Here is a 7104-nt window from a genome sequence, read left to right on the forward strand (position 1 = left end):
TGGGCAAAGATAATGCACATTGTGAGCAAATTGTTAAGTCAAAGGGACAAAACTGTGACAAATTTGTGAGGGGCAAGCAAAGCCTCAAATTTCCTGTACCCTCTTCAGTTTTGCACCATCCCACCCTGCTCCTGGTAAAACTCAGAACAATCGCAGATAAAAGCCAGCCCTGCATTTCCAGAATCATGCTCATCCCGTTCCCTGTTACGCCTTTTTTTTTCCCTTTTTCTTTTTTTTTTTTTTTTCTTCTGCCTGGAGATCTTCAGAGCCGACCTGCCTCCTCAGTTCCACTCAGCAGTGACACAAGCAGTTGCTCACATTTCTTACACCCAGGAAGGAGCACAATGAAGCCATAACAAGGCATAGGGATGAGGGCTGCATGATGCAGGCAGGAATGCACGAAATTCTCATAGCAACTTAAGGAGCAGCATGGTGCCTTGCTTGATTCTTTAATTTGAGTGCTTTGCCTAAATTGCAGGTCCTGCAGGTTGTTTGGGAAGAAATGTAATTTGATGGTTGTGTCAAGCATTTCTTTGATACCACGGTACAACACAGAGGAATCGAGCAAGGCAGTTTTCTTGCTGAGATTGTCACAGCTCTTTTATCCAAAAATCCTCTTTTCTCAAGGGTGTGCTCATTCATTTGTCATCCTTGTGTCTCACTGAGCTGCTGGCGTGTAGGAAACAAGCCAAAGACCACAGTTAGAAGGTCACATAAGTGTTATGAAATTGGCATTGAGGCTTTGGGTAGAGCAAGCAGGCAGAAAGATAGGGATATATAAGCAGCAATAATACTATGAAGGGAGAGGAATTTTCCCTTTCCACCTGCTCTCCAATCTAACCTGGAAATCAAGTCTCTTCACAGATGAAATCCACTTCACTTTTTGAGCTTTACACCCCTTGAAAATCTGAGTAACATAAAACTCAAAATGAATGCCTAATTTACTGTAAATATTTGCTCAGACAAGGTATAACTGTGGGCTTTGATCAAGCTGCACTTGGCGCTTCTCTTAAACACCCATCCAAATCCAGTTTCTGGAATGCAATCTTTGAAGTCTTGCTGGTTCTCTTCATACAAGACCTCTCCTGTCCATGCACAAAGCTAAGCCTTTTAGCCAGGCAGTCCCTCATTACTCATAACTTTATTACTACAGTTATTTTTTCCTGAATGCACTGCTCCAAGCAACACTGCAAAGCAGAGCCAATACTTCATTCCCTCCAGTCCATCCAATTCCAAGGGACTCATCTTCACTTTAAAACTCTTCATAGTCCCCAATATTGTTGATCCTTCAGCCACGGCTGAAAGTTTTATTTCTATCATTCACCTCCCTGTCATTCACCTTTATTTTTTTTTAAAGGTCAAATAGAAGCCAAAAAATGTGTGTATGCTCTCATGCTGCTCCTCATATTTAAGAGGGTTTTCTAAAGTTCTAGTTAGCTCCCAATGCTCTCCTCAGCCACATCTTCTAAGAATATAACTGCCAACCAGAATATTAATTATGTTTCCTCTATCAGCAAGACTAAACAGAGAGGAAGAAAGGAAGATCTAATAGAGCAATTGACATTGCAGTGAGGAGGAGGAAACTTTCTAGGACTACCACCAGTCCCATCCAGGGTGTTGAACTCAGGCTATGCATTCCTGTCTTTGCATCCACAGGGTGTGCTTTACCGTTTCTTGTGCTGTAATTTCTTCAGAAATCTCTTCCAGTTCAGCACTGCTACAGTGGTTAGAACAGTGAAATCATGCCTCATGACTCGGATTCCTAAGAATTATAGTAATACAAGTAGTAAAACAACCACAGTTTTATCTTTGACTAAAATTCATACCTCAAGAGCACCAAACAATGAAGAAACAGCATACAAGGGAGACAGAAAATAATCACATGGATCAGAATGGCACACCACAAATGCATCTCAACCCTCAGCTTGTATTAATTGTATGGTTCTAAAACTGATGTTTTCTCTCTCTCTCTTGCAATGTACCTATGCTCATCTACATCCACAGGCACTGTTTTAAAAAATTTAAAATAAATTTGTCTGTAAACAATCCTCCAAGAAAAAAGGAGCACTGAATGAAACATCTCTGCACAGGTTTTTTGCTGCTGTAGAAGACAGGTAATGGATGTCTGTGCAGCAGCACACGAAAGACAGATGAGGAAGCAAATTATTCAGCTGTTTGGTTTAAAACAGAACAAAAATATTAACATATATGCAAATTTTTTTCACTGAAAATTATAAAGCTATCTTGTTACAGCTCTGGCTTTCCATTGTCTCTAGAAAGACTGAAAACCTGTTTAAGATCAAGACAAACACAGGTACACACAAATCTATGGGCAGTTAGAAAGCCATCAAAACATGCCAATAGGAATGTGTGCTGGTTTTGACTGGGATAGAGTAATTTTTTCCATAGTAGCTGGTATAGGGCTGTGCTTTGGATTTGTACTGGAAACAGTGTTGATAAGCCAGGGATTATTGCTGAGCAATAATTGTTATTGCTGAGCAGAGCTTACACAGATCCGAGGCCTTTTCTGCCTCTCACCTCACCCCACTAGAGAGGGACTGGGGTTGCACAAAGAATTGGAAGAGGACACAGCTGGGACAGCTGACCCCAGCCAACCCAAGGGATATTCCAGATGACATGGCCTTGTGCTCAGTATACAGAGCTGGGAGAAGAAGGAGGAAGAGGGGGATGTATGGAGGGGTGTTTGGCATTTGCCTTCCCAAGTCATTGTTACCTATGATGAAGCCCTGCTTTCCTGGGGATGGCTGAGCACCTGTCTGCCCATGGAAGTGGAGAATTGCCTTGCTTTGCTTTCTTGTGTGGATTGCTTTGGCTTTCCTCATTAAACTGTCTTAATCTCAACCCATGTGTTTTCTCACTTTTACTCTTCCAACTATCTCCACCCTCAACATGGTGGGAGTGAGTGGCTTTTTGGGACACAGTTGCTGATAGACCATGCGAACTCTTTTAGAACACTCTAACAGAAATCTATGACCTACTGATAAACCTTTGATACTCTACTTACTATAGGTCACTGAAAAAATTAGTTTCTGCAAATGACTATCGGACATATATATATATGTATATATATTTTTTCATTTCATGAAGGGTAATGAAATCTTGTGATTTCAGTGAGGATCAGTTTGGCAAGGTTCGGTGCTTTGTCCTGCACTTCAGCTCATGCCATGCCATTTGCTTGTTTGCACTTCGGTGCAAAGTTTTCCCCATTTTTTTTTTCAGCCTTTCCTTTCCTCCCCTTCTTCTCCAACCTCACCTTCTTGCTATCTTTTCTGATTTAAAAAATTCATTCCCTAGAATTCGGGCAATATCTGCTCCATTTCACTGCCCCTCATTTCATCCCAACCCACTGCTTTGTATTTGCTCGATTTCCAAATTTTTCGCTTTGTTATCACTGGCCTTGTATTTGATCATATCTCCTTCCCCGAGTGCTTCTTCCTCTTCTTCTCCGAATTTGGGATTTCATTACCTTTCATGAACTGAAATATATATATCTATATCTATATCTATAGTTATATACTATATTATAATTTATAAATTTTTATATAATATATTTGTGCAATGTAGTAATATATTTATATAATTTTATATAATGTATTATACATAATATATAATGTATATTTTATATATTATATTATATATACTTTATAATAGATATAATATTATATAGTATATTACATATATATAATATAGATATCCTATATAATATATAATGCATATAATATATATCTATTGTATTATATATTATAATTTGTATAATTATATATTTATAAATTTATATATTTAAAAATACATATTTTTATATATATTTATATTCATTATATATATATAAATGGATACAAGCACACACAGAACATAGAGGAACTACCAGCAGCAAAGTCACTTTATCACTTATTTTCTTAAAATATCTGATATTCTTCAGTAAGTTTGTTTTCAGAAGACATAGTTCTAGATTTGCAAACAGGCTGGAAAAAGACTAATTAGAACTAACTATTGTTGAGAAATGTTAATGTGAAATGGAAGGCATTTAAAGAACAGTAACAGAGTTTAAAATATAAGTTCATTCCAGTAAATCAGTGTCAAAATGACAAGAGAAGCCAACATAGCTCAAGACAGATATATGGAACAATATGTAAGATGAACAAAAATGCTTTTGAACCCATCCATAGAATATTGGAAGTGAAAGATCTGATCAAGTATTAAAAGAAAAAAACTAAACCAAATGAAAAAAACCAAAAGTGAATCAGACAGTCAAAATATCTCAGTATGAGGTTTTTTTTCCTGGTTTGGGTTTTTTAGCTTTTTTTTTTTAATTTGATCAAACCCAAAGATTTAAGAATTCACTTTCCAGAATGAGAATGAAAAGCATCAAACTAAAATGCAATGACTACTTGGAATAGTTAAAGAATTAATTTGCAACTGTTCCCAGATATAACTGAATCTGGTGCCTCATACCTGAATAAGCAGCTTTTAAGGCTTTTTCCAATCTTTACTACTTTCTTGTTTCAATGCAAGTTAGGCACTGACAGCGCTCACCAAGCAGGTATTTTGGCTCACCTTCAGGCAACTGAACAAGCAGCCCAGGTGATCCATATGTGAGGTACTTCCAGTACATGAGCAGCCTCAGCTCTGCAGCAGCAGCATTTGAGGGGCAATTCCTTCCCTTGGTTTCTGCAGGAATTGCACCTTGTCTTCATTCAGTGTGAGTGTAGGGAATGGTGCCTCTTCTCCCTGGCTGTTGGTATCGGTATTGGGAGCTCTGTGTGCTCCCTGGTTAAGGTCCTTCAGAAGCTTTGGTGGAGCATGGGGCTGTCACTCCTTGCACACACTGTCTTTGCCCAGGCTCAGCCCCAGAGTGCCCCCAGCACATCACCTCTGGTTGACACGAGGCAGATGGCACAGACCATGCCCGCCCTTCATGACAGTACTTTGCAGCAGGGTACTGGGGCAAAGTGGCTTTCTCAGTCCCATCTGGCTCCTTACCCTGGTAGCTGATTTTAGGTAAAAATCCTGTAATAACATTGGGGTTTGCTTGCTTTTTCCTAGATCAAACTGCTAGGAGAAACAATTTAAAATTACCATCATACTGGGTGTTTTATAGATCTTCCTTAATCTTCCCTACAAAGCTTCCCAAATCTTTGACTTTACATGTAAACCAGAGCTATATCCTGAAAGCTGCACTGGTACTTTAGTCTGAGTTTTCTAATTTTGATTAGACAACTAACCTAAGGATAAAAGTACCATATTGGCATATCCTGATAAAACCAGTCAAAAGAACTCAATGCTTAGTCCAGTGCTAATGGCACCAATGCCAAATTTTTCTGGTACAACATATTTTCCCTATCAGCATGCAAGGGAGTGACTTACACCCCTTTCTTCTCTTGCAAAAGGATGCACAGCTACTCACAGGTGAGCCTGAAGAAAGCCCACAGACTAGACATCAGATATCCAAGAGAGAAATAAAAGTGGGAACAGAAATTGAGAGAAGTTTTCACTGACACTTTACAAGTTCATGTAGTTCAAGAGAGATCCCTGAAGACAGGAGACCATCATAATGCCATTAGTTAAGGGAAAGGCTAGGGAAACTGAAAACGTACATAAGGAAAGCTTAAAAATCATTTTAGAAAGCCAAGCGAGGGAAACACTTTAAACAAGCACACTAGTGGTTCAATTAAGGGTTTCAGAGATGCCTGTAGGAGAAAATCTCAGAGGATATTACTGCTAGGATAGACAAAGGGACGCAATGGGAACCTGATGTGGAGATGTTCAGAACCATTTCCCCAAGTTTCATATTGGAAGCTAAACGCATTAAAAAATTTAGAACAGCAAATGTATTCCAGAAGTATGGACAAAGTGCATTCAATAAGCTATTCAATCATGTTTCAGCAAAAACAGAGGGGTTGAAGCTATCATTTTACAAACAGAAACAGCACTGAGAAGCAAAACAAAGGAAGCCTTGCTTAATAGGGTGGGCAGATAATTTACTTTTCAGTAAATTATTTGGACATTTGTTAAAGGATGCAAGTCCTCTTAGGAAGAGCTCTGCTAGTTAATCTATCAAAGAATATGAAAATGAAGACAAAAAGGCAGAGAAAAAAGTAATAATGAGATATTTTAAATTATTTATGAAGAATTGACCAAGTAATTCTTGGTCAGTGTAATTAATATGATGTAATTAGTAAATTTTTACATAAAAATAATTTCTTTTAAAAACAATGGCAAGTTTGTTTTCTTTTGGGGGGGATGGCAGGGGTATTGGTGCTAGTGGTGAAGGTGGTGTTGGAATTTAACAGTAAACCAGGGTACAGAGTTAAAAGGATGAGCAAACTTTACCATTTATCCTTTTCTTTTCCAAAACAGGGTTACATTTCCCCTAGAAGCACAAACTGTACACAGGTATTTTCCATCCACTGATTATTTTACAGCCCCACTCTGAGCCCTACACTTAAGTGCTGACTTATTCAGCAGAGAAATCAAACAGCTTCCTTCTCCTGCTCCACATACTCCCACATCCATTCTTCATGGTCACAGCTGCATGGCCTTCATTTAAAAGTAGGTCTGCATTTGCTATTGCCTCGCTCATAGGGAATGGGAGGTTTTCACTGGAACTACAAGCCTCTAGCTCTAGCCACAGCTTCATGCTTTTAGCTTGGAGGAATCCAGTTAGATTTCCCATGTGTTGAACAAATATCAGAGGTCACACAAAGAGAGAATATGTGACCCTATAAGAGCATAAACACTGGGAAGGAGGAAAGAAGAATCAAAACCAGCTACTACCTACTAAAATAAACAGTAAAGAAAAACAAGCTATTTAATGGGGTTTAAAAATACTAATGCAAAAACTAACTTTACCATGTATCAAGCAAGCTGAAGCAAACATTTAAAGATGCACTGCTCAGTTTTCTCAAAACAGTACACATATGAATAGCCTTTTCCCAAAGATTTGCTTCTAAATAATTTGAGAAGATCAGCATAGTTTGATTGATTTGCAGCCATAGCAGAACAATGAAGCACAAAACAATCCCCACACCTTTTCTCCTCTGCCTCTTCATTTCAGAGTCGTGTTCCTAAATGGAGCCCATCAGC

The 7104-nt window shown here is 38.5% G+C and overlaps 1 long non-coding RNA gene across 1 annotated transcript; it reads right to left on the reverse strand.

The window, feature by feature from the left end:
- Positions 1-223: 223 nt before the first annotated feature.
- LOC146436614 (uncharacterized) lies at positions 224-1873 on the reverse strand. Its single transcript, XR_014852918.1, has 2 exons — positions 1669-1873; positions 224-669 (listed from the first exon to the last, which is right to left on the reverse strand). It is a non-coding gene; the product is annotated as an uncharacterized LOC146436614 (long non-coding RNA).
- Positions 1874-7104: the final 5231 nt, after the last annotated feature.

Source organism: Lichenostomus cassidix, chromosome 5, assembly GCF_008360975.1.
Source record: "Lichenostomus cassidix isolate B80296 chromosome 5, HeHo_3.0, whole genome shotgun sequence".
Classification (NCBI taxonomy): Eukaryota; Metazoa; Chordata; class Aves; order Passeriformes; family Meliphagidae; genus Lichenostomus; species Lichenostomus cassidix.